This window comes from Aquarana catesbeiana, linkage group LG08 (assembly GCF_042186555.1).
Source record: "Aquarana catesbeiana isolate 2022-GZ linkage group LG08, ASM4218655v1, whole genome shotgun sequence".
Lineage (NCBI taxonomy): Eukaryota > Metazoa > Chordata > Amphibia > Anura > Ranidae > Aquarana > Aquarana catesbeiana.
Genome location: NC_133331.1, coordinates 198424865 through 198440559, shown reverse-complemented (window position 1 = coordinate 198440559; position 15695 = coordinate 198424865). Strand labels below are relative to the sequence as shown.

At 40.1% G+C, this 15695-nt stretch overlaps 1 protein-coding gene across 1 annotated transcript in view; it reads right to left on the bottom strand.

Annotated features, from left to right (window-relative positions):
- The window catches only part of LRMDA (leucine rich melanocyte differentiation associated), a 1415555-nt gene that overhangs the window by 316836 nt on the left and 1083024 nt on the right, over positions 1-15695 (bottom strand). The gene's annotated exons all lie outside the window — the stretch shown is intronic.

The following is a 15695-nucleotide window of genomic DNA, read 5'->3' as shown; positions in this document are numbered from 1 at the left end:
TAGGGTCTTGGCAATCTTTTTATAGCCTAGGCCAGTGATGGCGAACCTTGGCACCCCAGATGTTTTGGAACTACATTTTCCATGATGCTCAATTACACTGCAGAGTGCATGAGCATGATGGGAAATGTAGTTCCAAAACATCTGGGGTGTCAAGGTTCGCCATCACTGGCCTAGGCCATTTTTATGTAGAGCAACAATTCTTTTTTTCAGATCCTCAGAGTTCTTTGCCACGAGGTGCCATGTTGAACTTCCAGTGACCAGTATAAGAGAGTGAGAGTGATCACACCAAATTTAACACACCCGCTGTTACAAGGTGTCATACCTGACACCTTGTAACACTAATGAGTCACATAACACCTGGGAGGGAAAATGGCTAATTGGACCCAATGTGGACATTTTCACTTAGGGAAGTACTCACTTTTGTTGCCAGACAATAATGACTGTTATTTTGAGGGGACAGCAAATTTACACTGTTATACAAGCTGTACACTCACTACTTTACATCATAGCAAACTGTAATTTTTTCAGTGTTGTCACGTGAAAAGGTATAATAAAAATATTTACAAAAATGTGAGGGGTGTACTTATTTTTGTGAGATACTGTATATTTGTTGAATTGTTTATGATACACAGTGCTTTAGAAAACTAAACATTATGCAGTTAGCATTTAGATTTACATTAACCTTTAATTCATTTATAGAATAACATCTTCCCAGCTATATTCACCATATTAGAATATGTTGACAACAGTCTATGTAGCCCACTAAGTATTGTGACAAGCACTCATCCAGCTTACTATGATCAGTTTTACATTTTTGTTGTGTCAGGCAAAAAGCCAAACTCAAGTTTAGTGAGCAAAGCTTAATGTGTGGATGTAAGTACAACTGCCTGCCAGAAAAATATGGAACCAGCATTCAAATGCCACTGATTTTCCATCATGGAGTTCCTGTGAATTATTACCGGAGATACAGTCCAAATGTGCGAGCAGATTTTATCCATGTTTCACCCATGAATCATAAATGGGAAAAAAATTTACAGTCTAAATTACAGTTAAAAGGAATAAAGTCATTTTATGTCAGGTGTGATTTATCAAAATGATCTCATTTTAAGAATACTGCGGTGGATCTTGATTAACAACTTTGGATAGAATGACAAATTGCCTCTTTAATGGTAAGACAGAAATGCAGCATCAAGGCATAGAGGGAGCTAAAGAAATAGAAGAAAAAAATTAGCCAGTTATAGGCAAGTTACAATAGATTGCATCTACAAACATATACACATCTTAAAAAAATATTAACACCAATAAATAAAAAGTGATATTGTGCCTCCTGTATTGATATCCTGCCCCAATTTTTTAACTATTTTCTGAAAGGTGCATGAATCTTTAGTTGAATACAGACTGAATCACTGCTGAATTACCATGTGTGCTATGAGGAAACCCATTCCAGCCAGACATATTAAAGAATAATATATAATAAATAAATTCATCATCCTGAAAATGTGATAATAAATGCAAGGCAGTGACATACATGTTGTAGGTATTAAGTTATAAAAGTTATACAAACACAAGACCAAGACCATAGAAAGTTGGGCTGTGGTCTTACAAGATAAGCGATGACTAAGGCTTTTCAGCTAAAACATGTTAACCTTCATGTCTTGTCTGATGCCGTGAAGTTTGGATTAATAAAGGAACTGAAGTTTATAGCCAAGCTCCAGTATCTCTTGTTATTGGGTGGATTGAATGGGGTACAGAAAGCCAACCATTGAGACAGCACTGTATACCCCCATATAAACTGGGAATAGGAGCTCATTTCTTGAAAAACATTAAGATAATAGAAGGCACCTGTGTAGAGATGTAGTTCAAATAACCCTTTACTAATGGAAGAAGGACTTGGGACTTGGGTAATACCAATTTTTACACTGCAGGTCTATGAGCTCCAAAACTGGATGTATAAGGTTATAACTTTGTAGAATACATATCCCCATAAGCATTCTCTGAAAATCTCCCTACCTCCACATTTTAGGAACAGTTTATTATTATTATTATTATTATACAGGATTTATATAGCGTCGACAGTTTACGCTGCACTTTACAACATTAGGGCAGACCGTACAATTACAATACAATTAGATACAGGAGGAATCGAAGGGCCCTGCTCGTTAGAGCTTACAATCTAGGATAGAGGGTCAAGTGATACGAAGGGTAATAACTGCGGTGGGTGAGCTGATGAAGAAAATAAAAGTGCAGTTGTTAGGTGAAGGCAGGATAGGCTTCTCCGAAGAGAAAAGTTTTCAGGGATTGCCTAAAAGTAGATAGATTTCAGATAGTCTGACAGATTGGGGCAGGGTATTTTAGAGGATGGGAGAGGCTTGGGAGAAGTTCTGGAGGTGAATATGGGAGGAGGCGATGATGAAGCTAGAGAGCAGGAGGTCTTGGGAGGAACAAAAAGGACGATTAGGTTGATATTTTGAGACTAGGCTAGTGATGTAGCTGGGGGCAGAGTTGTGGATGGCTATTATTAGTATTTTGAATTTAATTTGTTGGGCGAGTGGCAGCCAATGGAGGGATTGGCAGAGAGGGGTAGCAGACGCTGAGCGGTTTGTAAGGTGGATGATTTATAAAAAAAAACTAGATACCTGCAGTTTGTTTCGCTACGAATTTAAATTTGGGCAAATTTTGTGCCCATCAGTGACACAAATCAGTGCCCATTACTGGTGCTAGTCAGTGCTGCCTTTTAGTGCCCATCAGTGCCTGCTCATCAGTGCTGCCCATTAGTGCCGCCTATCCTTGCTGCCTCTCAGTGCCCTCCAGTGCCGCCTATCAGTGCAGCATAATAGCGCCTCATCAGTGCCACCTAATCAGTACCCAAAGGTGCCGCCTCATCAGTGCCCATAAGTGCTACCTCATCAGTGCTCATCAGTGCAGCCTGTCAGTGCCCATCAGTGTCACCTCCTCAGTGCACATCAGTGAAGGAGAACAATTACTTATTTACAAAATTTACTAACAGAAACTAAGAAAAAAAAATTTCAAGGATTTTCAGGCATTTCTTTTTTTGTAAATAATAAAAAACCCAGCAGTGATTAAATACCACCAAAAGAAAGTTCTGTTTGTGTGAAGAAAATGATTAAAAATTAATTCAGGTACAGTGTTGTATGACTGCGCAATTGTTATTCAAAGTGCGACAGCGCTGAAAGCTGAAAAATTGCCTGGGCAAGAAGGGGCTGAAAGTGCACTGTATTGAGGTGGTTGAACAAATCCGAAATAAATAATAATGAAACTAAATTTTGTTCAAATTCAAATTGAATTTGAAAACGAGCTCAAATTCAAAAATTAATTTGAATTGTAAACATATTGCTGACTATTTCTGATTTCCTTAAAAAACTGTACAAGTGTACCTAAAAGAATTGATGCTGTCTTGAAGCCAAAGGGTATTCAAATATTGACTTGACTGATTTTGCTTCTGTTCGCTCACTCTGCAGTTTTTAAATTGATAAAAATAAACAAGTAAAAAATATATATTTTTGAACACATTCTTACTTTACATTATTTCTTCACACCTGGCTACTTTTGCACAGTACTAAAAAGACACCAAAAAAGACAGATATATCCTCTATAACTTAGAACACGTCACATATTCTGATTAAACCTTATTATTACAAAGAAGAATAACATGTCAAAAATCAAACTCAATATTTCTGGTGAATGAATCATTTTACCATCATTTTAGCATCATCTGTGTCCAGATCAGCATGTATGCTTTTTATAACTGTAAAGGAAATTTGTAAAATCTGTATAATTCTATTTTGTATGTTTGTCTATGCATTGCACACTGCACTCATTGTGCACACAGCACCAATAATGTTTTCATTACATGCTGCATTCTTTCGGGTCCTGATTAGAATTAGCCTGCCTATGTTATGCCCCTTGTTACCATAAAAGTACAATTGTATAAAAACCTTCAATTGTGTCAAATAAAACAAAACGGTTATTTTGGAAAGATGCTGAGTGTAAATTTTTGTGTCTGTTCCCTACTGCAGTAGTTAATATCAATTTGGAACCACTAATCAATATGAGGATAGGATTTACTGATCTATGAAATTTCCAGAACAGTTGGTGAGCTTTGCCTAGGAGGTAATTTACAGGTGACCCTGAATCCGAAACGAGGAGCTTGAGAAGATCTAGACATTTCTGATAATCAGCCTGCTGAGGTAAGCCCTTTGCCTACATTTGAGTTATCAGACTTTCTTGATCTGGTCACTTTCTTGATTGGCTTAGGTACAATCATCCTGCCCATGCTGAACCAGGCAAGATTCAAACCATATATGTCTGGCTTTACTGTAAGTACAAATAGAGAACAGTACAGCCATATAACTTTTATGGCAAATGTAGGTAGAACTTGCAAGCAACGCAGGCAAGACTTAATTAGAGAATAACAAACAACAGGGGAGTACATACTGTTCGAAACCATGAATCAGACCGAGACAGAAGTACAGTTAATCACACTTGTTTAATAATAATAAAAAGGTAGAGTATGCATAGTCAATACATAGCCAGAGTTTAGTAACCAGATCGGGTAGTCAGCCAATGCCAATGTCAGAGAGCCAGAGATCAACGTAGTAGTACAGCAAGCAGGATCAGGAGCCAGAAGGGACGTCAGCTGAGCAAGTCTTCAATAGGAACACAGGAGAAAGTCTCTGAGATGTGACCAAAGGCGAAGGCAGAAATGAAGTGAGCTGGACAGCTTTAAGTAGCCAGGACTGATGAGCAGATCATCAACAGTTGAGTAACTGTGGAGAGAAAGGAGCTGGCAATTAGCTGACAGCTGAGCGGCCAGCTCAGAGAAGGAAGGGCTGAGCCCAGCCCCGACAGTACCCCCTCCTCAATGACCCCTTCCCCTCTGAGGACCATCGGGCTTGAGGGGAAAACATCTATGGAAATCAAGAAGGACAGGGGCATGTACGTCCGAGGATGAGACCCAAGAGCGTTCCTCTGGACCATACCCCTTCCAATGCACCAGGTACTGTATGCGCCCACGGAACCTACGAGAGTCAACAATGGATTGTACTTCATACTCCTCACGGTTCTCAACCTGTATAGGGTGAGGACGTGGCACTGAGGTGGTAAAGCAGTTGCAGACCAAAGGTTTCAATAAGGAGACACATTAGAGATGCGCATACTAGGAGGAAGGTCCACTGGGTTAATCCTGCAAAGGATACAGAAAGGCCCAATAAACCGAGGTGCGAACTTCAAAGAAGGAACACGAAGTCGGAGGTTGCAAGACGACAGCCAGACTCTGTCACCAACCTGGTAGGAAGGTGCATGAAGGCGCTGCGGTCAGCATGGAGTCTGTACCTATCGTTAGCATGTCGCAAAGCCTCCTGCCCCTCTCAAATCAAGCTTCATGAAAACCGTTGCTCCCTTGAAGCAGTCAAGTAACTCCGTAATCAACGGAATGGGATAGACATTCTTAATTGTGAAACGATTGAGACCCCTATAATCGATACAAGGTCTCTGTTCACCACTCTTCTTCTTCACAAAAAAGAAACCAGCACCAGCAGGAGACAAGGATTTGCAGATGAAACCTCGAGAAAGTGCATCTGCAACATACTCCTCCATGGCCTTATCCTCCAAGACCAACAAAGGGTAAACCCGGCCACTAGGGGGTATGGCACCAGATTGAAGGTCAATTGCGCAATCATACAACCGGTATGGAGGCAAAGTACCGGCTTGACCTTTGTCAAAGACATCACTAAAATCGCGGTACTCCTCCGGCAGGGAGGAGAGTGAAAAGGTGCACAGGACCTTGGCTACCTTCTGGAAGCATCTCTCACTGCACTGTGGCGACCAGGACAAAACCTCAGCACGGAGCCAATCAAAAGAAGGTTTGTGCCTCTGTAACTAAGGATAACCAATAACCAGCGGAAACTTAGGTGAGGAAATAACTTGGAATTGGATTATCTCATGGTGAAGGGCCCCTACGGCCATGGACAATGGAACAGTCTCATGAGTGACATGGGCAGACTATAGAGGTCTCCCATCAAGAGCCTCAGTGGCAAGTGGAGTGTCACGCAGCTGCAGCGGAATCGAGTGCTTCGATATAAAGGCAGCATCAATGAACAGGCCTGCAGCCCCAGAGTCGATTAGAGCCTGTATCTCGACGGATGACTCAGCCCAAGACAGGGTAACCAAAACCATGGGCTTACCTATCTGGGAAACAGGAGACAAAACAATGCCACCTAACCTCTGTCCGTGACAGCACCTCAAGGTTCAGGCATTCCCTGGACGGGTAGGACAAGACTTCAAAAAGTGACCAGCCTGGCCACAATAAAGGCACAATCTCTCCCTCCTCCTAAAGGGCTCTCTCATCCGCAGAGAGACGCATGAAGCGCATGTGCATGGGCTCATATTCACAGACCGACTCGGTACCAGGAGACATGGGAGGTGAGGGAGGCAAGGGTGGGACTGCAAAGCTCGGAGACAAATGTACAGGAGGCTTGATTTGGCCACACCTAATGTTTTTGCTATCTCTCTGATGGGTTTGTTTTGTTTTTTCAGCCTAATGATGGCTTGCTTCACTGATAGTGACAGCTCTTTGGATCTCATATTGAGAGTTGACAGCAACAGATTCCAAATGCAAATGGCACACTTGAGATAACGCTGGACCTTTTATCTGCTCCTTGTAAATGGGATGATGAGGGAATAACAAACATCTGGCCATGGAACAGCTGAGCAGTCAATTGTCCCATTACTTTTGGTCCCTTAAAAAGTGGGAGGCACAAATACAAACTGTTGTAATTCCTACACCGTTCACCTGATTTGGATGTAAATACCCTAAAATTAAAGCTGAAAGTCTGCAGTTAAAGCACATCTTGTTCGTTTTATTTCAAATCCATTGTGTTGGTGTATAGAGCCAAAAAGATTAGAATTGTGTAGATGTCCCAATATTTATGGACCTGACTGTGTGTTTAAACATTATTATTAAAATACCTATGATGTTTACTTTGTGGTTACAAGTGGCTGCATGTTTTTTTCTTTCAATTATTTTATACATATAAAAACATTCCATGTCAATCCAATTCAATTCAATACCATATAAATACATATAGGCATATACAAAACATACATAAAAAACAATCGACACAACATCGACCTATCTCATAATATACTCCACCATGTCAGAAATATTCTATCAAGTTAGAGGTATTCCATCATCCCCCGCTGTACTGTAATACCCCCCCCCACCCCCACCCCGAAAGAAAAAAAAAAACCCTGTGGGTTTTCCAAACCCTTTTTATTAATTTATAAGTCAAGTAAATCAGCCTTGAGCGAGATTATTTGGATCCCAAGGCAGTACAGAGGTTCCTCCAGAGAAATGGCCCCAATTACCATAGAGACACAGAGTATAGGATAATCTTTTAAAAAATACATTTTGGCAATATAATAGCCCTTTCATGCCGTTGACAGGTAACAATTATTACCATCCAGGTAAGGATAATAAAATGTATTTAAAATGGACTTCCTCAGATTATATGAGGTTAAAAGATGTCCTGAAGGGAAATGTTCTTTGCTCACTATTGGACCTGCGAGGAAAATATGGGGTAACATCATGGGATACATGGAGGTATAGACAACTTCAACATTTTGTAGAATCTCTTCCAAAACCCCTTCGCTCAGTTGGCGAGCTAAATCTATGGGAAAGATTCGTTGATCAAGGGGGAATAAATAGACAGGGGATTTGTAACATATATAGGATGTTGATGATGACCCAAGAGGAGGAATCCTTGTGTCCCTTGGAGGGGTGGGAACTGGAACTGAATCAGATATTGCCTGAACCAATGAGGAGTAAAGTTTTTGATTATGTTCACTCATCTTCAATGGACACAAGGATGAAGGAAATTAACTATAAATTATTAATTAAGTGGTATTACGTCCCAATAAAATTGTATAAAATCAGTCCGGACCTGTCCCCTTTATGCTGGAGGTAATGCGGGGAGGTTGGAACGCATGCACATATATGGTGGCAGTATCCCTTAATTCAACCTTATATGGAGGGAAGTATTGGATTGGATAAAGAAAATCAGCGGGAAAGAAATTGGATTGGATCCATGGCAATGCCTGTTCCATGTAACAGGGATGCCAAGGAGGAAATATAGAGCAGCAATTATTCCATTCCTGCTGAATGCAGCAAAGGCATTCATTCCGAAACCATGGAAGTCAAAGGTAATCCCGACGATAAAGGATTAGTTTAGGTTGGTAGATAAAATCAGATTAATGTAAAAAGTAATACATATACAAAACAACTCGGAAATAAAATTTGTAAGTACTTGGGAGAGATGGCTGGAATTTAGACAAACACAGGTTTATGTGAACTATATGGGAAGTGATTAGGTGCTCCATCGTTCCCCGCTTCTGTCTCCCCCCTTCTTCCCTTTTATATATATATATTTTTTTCTGTTGGTACACAGTAACTAGGCACACTTTAGCGGAGAAATTCTCGATACAAGTAAAAAAATCGAGAATTTCTCCTCCTTATAAATTGATAAAAGGGGTTTGAAAATGCAGTGTTTTTTTTTTTCTCTCACGAGAAAGACACTTTCGGAGGATTTCCCAACAGGTATAAAAAGTTGAGAATTTCTACTCCCCATGAATTAATAAAAAGCGATGGGATAAGTCACATTTTACTTATATAAGAAGGAATGTCACTAAGAGAATTCTATGTTATTATTAGGGGAGTAGGGAATGGCACTGTCGGTACACAGTAATTAGGTACACCTTATTGGAGAAGTTCTCGGTGGAAGCAAAAATCGAGAATTTCTCCTCCTTATAAATTAATAAAACGGGCTGCATGTTTTTCTGGGTTGTAATTTTTTCATTTACAATCATGCGCAATATTTCTTATGTGATGTTTTATTGTACGAAATCAGTACACATTACACGAAAATTGTAAGTTCTGTTCAGTAACGAGAAAAATTGTGCCGTTTGCTCCTTCAGTAACTTTCTTTTGGAAGGTCTGAATTGGCTCCTGAAATATGTGTATACACTATATGAAAATCCTATGATCGTTCTGAATATGGAATTTTCCGATTATCATATAATGTGAAGGCCCCATTACTGATTGCCAAATCTGTTACAGGGTAGACTTACCATTCTACAAATATGGTCATACACAGTTAGGACCAAATTTAGCAGATTTGGGTCAAATGTGACATTTCCAGTCCTGTCAAAAAATGTTTGTTCCCTTTGGGCCAAAGGGGAGGGGACAATGTTATACGACAGGGCTTTCTCAGCTTTTTTATAAGCACCGAAAACATTCTGTTTTTGAGAACATATCTGAATATGGCAAGAACTAGTCATGATATACAAATTAAAGTTATTCTTACTCATATTATTCAACTTGAAATAACCTTCCACTAATCTGTCTCTACTAAAAAATGAATGTAATGATTTGGCATGGGTTAGGTTTACTATTACTGCACTTTGTATGCTCATCTTACGTCTTGCACTAACTTACCTAACAGAACTGACGCCTTTATTTTCATAGATTACATTACTTGATGATGAGAAGGTGAGCTGCCTTTAAATGCAGTCAAATGGATCTACTGTGCATAAATTTTACCAAATATAAAATAGAAATCTATTGTGCAGAACATATCCAATCCAGTGTCATTATCAGTATTTAACTCACTGGATCTTCTTAAATGGCATTGTATATGTAGAGTACACTCATTTTATCGCTCCTTAAATTCGATTTGAATATGGATAAAAAATTCAAATCGAATCGAAAATGGAAAACCGAAACAAAAACTAAACTAATTACGAAAACAAATCATTCTAACGTAACAAATGAAACTAAACAAAAGTTTTAACTTAACCAATCCATCTGAAATTAAACTGAACAAATTCCTTTCTGGACTTCTCAAAAGAACATCAATACGTGATTGTATTTAACCAGTGGTGGACAATGGGTATGCTATACACCCCCAGAAAAAGGAATCAAAGTACACAGGGCATCCTTCTGATCTGCTGCTGCTCTTTCCCTCACACTTGCTGGCGTCTCTAAGCAGTCTAAATGACATCTGGGATTTGCTGTGTAAATTCAGCAGCTATATTAGCTGATGCTCTCAATAAACACTGTTCCAACAGAAGAACAGGGAACTTTGCCCCCTAGGGTTAATTGTAATATTAATCTCTTCTTACCTGGTATAGTCTGTTGAGCTGGATTAGCATACTCACCCATCCAGTGAATCCAGTGCTGTCTTGCTGTGATCTTTTAAAAGCCGCTGCACTCCAGGTCTCATGCTGCCATCTTCCTTGTGATGTCATCAGGAAGCCAGCTGTCTCCTCCAAGTCTTAGCAGTTGGCCTCCTGATGATGCTCATTGCGCATATGCAGTAGGTTTTACACAGTCCCAAAGCCTTCTAAGGCTTTGGGTAGGGAGGGGGGCATTATTCTGGCCTTGGCCAGAAATGTGGAAGTGCAAGCTGGGCTCCACAAAAAAGCCCCCCCCAACAAAAAGTTGATAACTGCAGAAGGAGGGGGGAGGAGAAGTACATACTTCTCCTCTCTTAAAAAAACAAGTGAAAATATGCTTTCAGTTAAAACAACCTGACAAGCTAAAAAAAACAAAAAAAAAAAGCAAATTGTTCCTATTTAATCCCTTTATTAACCCTAAGCCTACCCTAATCAGCCCTAAGTCCATAAACGTCACAGGACAGAGCGGCAAACAATGCTTGCCATGCTCAAATCATTTATCAATACAAACACATAAGGAGCAAAAGGGAGGGAAGTGGGGGAGAGAGAAATGTAATACGTATTGCATATAAGACAGGACAACCTTGGTGGCTGATGTAGGCACAAGAGCGAACATTAGGACCAAACATTAAGCAGGTGGATGCATAAAAGAAACCCACAAAGGCCCCCGCGGTTGCAGGAGGGGGCCATCCTCGGGGTAGCCCTACAAGTTCATCCACTGTACACCCATAACCCTAAAAGCTTGAACAACATTATCACAGAACCTTTAGGAAATATTCTTCAAACAATTAAACGTATATCTTACGTTGTATGCTGCATTTACTCTCTCCATTGTCAAAACACAATGCAGGCTTTTGTGGGAAATGAGACTCCCACTACTGATCATTTGTGAAAAATAGGTAAAGTAAGGGGTAGAAGAGGGAAGAAAAGAAAAGGAGGTGGGTCTGTCCGGGAGTTTAATGCCAACCGCTCCTGGAATCAGCACCTCATGTCTGGAACCTGCAAATAGGCAAGCCAAGGAGACAATATTTTGTCGAAAAGACGTTGTTTATCTCACCCTAACCATAACTATTATTTTCCTCCTGATTTTATTATTTTTATTTTCTAACCATTATTATTTAAACTTTTTTTTGCTTCTTTTCATTTTGTTCATTAATGTTTTAGCATTGCATTCAAAAAAGTGCAACAATGAGAAAAAAAAGCACTTTATTTTATTTGTAAATAACTCTGCAACGCTTTGTACTAGAATCATAAATTTAGTGTGATTTTAAACAAGACAAATTAGGGCAGTCAAAAAATTGACTATGTATGGTAGTACAGAACAAATCTGCGCAATTGCATTATGGGGACAGCATGCAGGCACAGGAAAGACCCTATAGGTGCACCAGTTTTAAAAGGAGGCCATTAACCTTGTTTCCTACTGAAAGAACCAGTAATCTGATGGCAGCTTCACACACACCCAAGGAATCATTATAATATATATAGCCTAGGATATGAATGTTTAGAAGGCCTCAACCCTTGCTCATCATACTCAAGTCACAAATATAAAAAAATACATTAAAATGCACCAGGCATACCACAACCCTGGACCTGTAAAGCACCCTGTGGCTACTCCAATGGATTGCTCTACGTACCAAGGGAACCCATAGCAGAATTCAGTGCACGACAGCAATATTTTAGTCCCCAAGTCTTCCATCTGGCAGGGTCCGAGTATGATCCCCCAAAGCTCTGCTAAAGAGTCAACTGTTCCAAAAAGCTGCAGTGGTTATGGTGCAGTCAAACTCTTGATAGAGTAATCAACTTGGAGCAAACGTCCAGATAAGAAGGTAAAATTCTCTCATTAGAGAGGAGAGGTCCATTGCCTAAAGACACTAGAAAAAAGTGTGTCCAATCACCTGAAGGTAGCTGCATGTAATCCAGTGATAATGATTTAAGAAGCCTGTACTGTATGATCGGGAAAGTGTGTGTGTTTTTTTTTTTTTTTTAACTAGTTTTGTCTAAGGATTGCATAAAAAAATAAGATCATTTTTGCATGAGAGTATCACCAAAAGAAAACCTTTTTTATCCTAAAAAAAAACAATACATGTATTACTTTGTTATCTTAAGTAATGACAAAGGTTTTTCTGAATAAACAGGCTCATATCAAAAATTGCTTTAATCCATAGGGGTGTACATGTGTGAGAGCTGATGTGGTAAAGTCAACATATGGTTAATTTTTTTTACTATATACAGTAGTGCACAACTTTATTTAGGCCAGGTGGTGCCTGCATAATACAGCCCAGCCACAGAACACATGATGTACATAAAGCCAGGTGCACACTATTAGTTTTATATCGTTCAACCCCACAGGTTAACTTTAAAAAAAACTGTCAGCTCCGGTCGGAGCCACTGTATTAACCGTGCGAGGTTAGTTCAGCGATATCCCCCAGTGAGCTGTTGTTTTTTTAACAGGGGGACGTCCCCCTCGCCAGAACACTCCGATCAGCGCTCTCTGCCATTGACTGAGAGCACTGATCGGGAGTCGGTTGGATGCTGGTTTTCCAGCATGCACGTCCGACATACACAAGAGCTGAACTTCCCCTGTTTTTTTTTTTTAACTGGCCATTGTCTCCCGACATTCGGCCTGTGTGTAAGCCTATATTCTAGCCTCGGAAAAAAAACACTAATAAGTGACGTCATTCTGAGGACAGAGCTGTGTAGAGCTGGGAGAATCCAATCAGAATGGTGGTAGCTGTAGTGCTGCCCAGTAGTGCTGTTCAAAACAGTTAACAGCACTGATTATATTAGCACCCAACTTAAAGTGGAAGTCCATGCTAAAATTAAAATCCCTGCATCTATAGATATCCATGATCTAACACTAACCTATCTAGCCCTGTAAATAAAAAATCTCTATACATACCTTTTTTTAAGCTGATCCGACCCGATCTCACACAGAGCTGTCAGCCGCGGCTTCGATGTGGAGGAAGGGGCAGAGGACACCGACAACTGAAGCCCTATAGTAAGTCTATGGGTGATGTCACTACCCATTAATTTCACAGTCGTTGTCAGCCGCGTCTTCTGCAGAGCTTCTGTCGTGGGGATCAGGTCAGATCGGCTTCAGAAAAGGTATGTATACTGATTTTTTCTTTTGGTTAGTGTTAGATCGTGGGTGTCTATAGAAGCAGGGATTTTAGTTTTAGCATGGACTTCCACTTTAAATGTAGTGTCCATGGAGCAGATGAAATGGTACTTGAAGACACAAAGACACAAACAGTGAGGTTTCATTATAGCCCAACTCCATGTTTAATGTTGTTGGTATAAAAACATCCTAAGGATTTTTTCTACTACTTATCGCATTGCCCTTAACATTGGCACTGCACCACACTCTAGTAATAAAGGACCTGGTTGTTCCACCGCTGAAGCATTTAGAGAGGTCACAGAGAACAAAGATCTGAGTGGAGCGATTCTTCCGCAGGAGAAACTTTGTGTGGGTTTTCTGAACCCTACAGTTAGCTTTTGGCATGCTGTGTTTTAAACAAGCTACCATTGAACTCTGTAGATTGCACGTTTTCATGAAATCATGTAAAATGTATCAAAAGATGCAGAATGCAAGACTTTTTTTTTTTTTTTTTTTTTTTTTAAGCACACTACACATAAAACGCACAGGTGTGACAGGGTCTAATTCACAAAAAGGGGTAAAGTCTCATCAAAAGAAGGCAGATGAAATGTTGTTTCCCGAGTGACATCATAATTACAATAGTAACACGTACATAGCTGACACATTCTGATCCTGAACAAATGTTTTTGTCATCATCAAGCAAGGTGCTACAATATTTTGCCTGCTTTCAGTAGAGACTAAAGACTAATGGCTCATGGCTCGTACACACTATAAAAAAATGGGCCGCACATTTTCATCCGAGGAACGATCGTACCATACCATTTTCTGATAGTGTGTACACAACTTTCAAAAGCCGATTTCGACATTCCATACCAAATTTTCCGGAGGGACACATTTTTCTCGTATGGGAACAGAACAAACGATTTTCGTTTAATGTGTATGGTTTTCGAATGGGAAATATCAGATATGAAAGACTGCGCATGATCAGAAACAATAATTAACAAATAAAAGCCTTTGTCGTACGAGAATTTACGTACATTATTTCTATCCTCCATTCTGAATTGATTTGAAAAATCGAGGAAAAACGGCAGATTATTTGCCCAATTTTCTTATAGTGTGTATCTGGCTTCACCTAGTAAACTCAATGTTACATGTGATCATTCCACAGTGCAAGAAGGTGCTGGCACCTATAATGGTAGTAGTTATCCATTTCAAATCAACTTTGTCTATAAACTGGCCAGTGTCTAGGGGAACATTAAGGCAGCACATGTAGAAAGCCTTTGCACTCACTTATGGGAGGTGGATACCCAAGATTTAGGCTGGGTTCATACTGCCGCACGCATCGGCTCACAGCAGGGGTCCGAAGCGTCTCTGTTCACCATTTCAGCCCAAATTTTTGGCTGAATTTGGCCCTGAAATGGGCCAGAAAATGCAGAGGACTTGTGCAATTCGCACCTGAGCTGCTCGGGAGATGTGTGAACCAGCTCCATAGAGAGTCGGTCACAAACTCCTGACATGCGTAAAAATTTGCATCCAATTCGCAATAGCATGAACCCAGCCTTAGAGATGCCCTCTGTAGAAATAAAAATCAAAATTTAGCATGTCTTACATTTCTTAGCAACACATTGGGGGAGGTTTACTAAAATTGGTGAACAAGGTAGCCAATCAGCATCCAACATTGGCTTGTTCAATTAAGCTTTGCCAATAAAACCTGGAAGCTGTTTGGTTTCTATGCAGAGCTGCACCAGATTTTGCACTCTGCAGTTTTAGTAAATAACCCCCACTATATATATATAATTATTTGCAAATAAACTGCTCAAACGGACAGAACAGAAAGGCTAGGTTCACATATGTCCGGTACAAATTTCCCCTCAGTTTTCACTGCGAATTTCCAAAGCAGCTGTTCTGCAGTTCAGCTGCGATTTAGATGTGGTTCTGATGCAAATTTTTGGAGCCAGTGTCTTTAACATTAGCTCATTGTTAAGGAGCGAGCCGGGAAGCCGGCTGCCACCCATCAGTTGAACGTAAAAAAAAAAAAAATGTCGGCAATGAGAATTGCTCAAAAAACGGTGTGGGGTTCCCCCCCCCGGACCATACTAGGCCCTTTCGGGTCTGGTACAAATCATAAGCATTGTAAATATATAGTTTTTAATGAAGTCAGCAGTCAAAGGGGGTTCTGGGCTCATTGACTCTACTTATAGGTTTTAATTGATGTCTGTGTCGTTGTTAAAGATTTTCACCCTTCTGTTACCAGGATCTGACGGATGACAAGAACCTTTCCCTGCCCTACTTACAATTAAAATGTTTTGGCTGGTGTGGGGAAATTAGCTTGTGGGGATCACCTTTT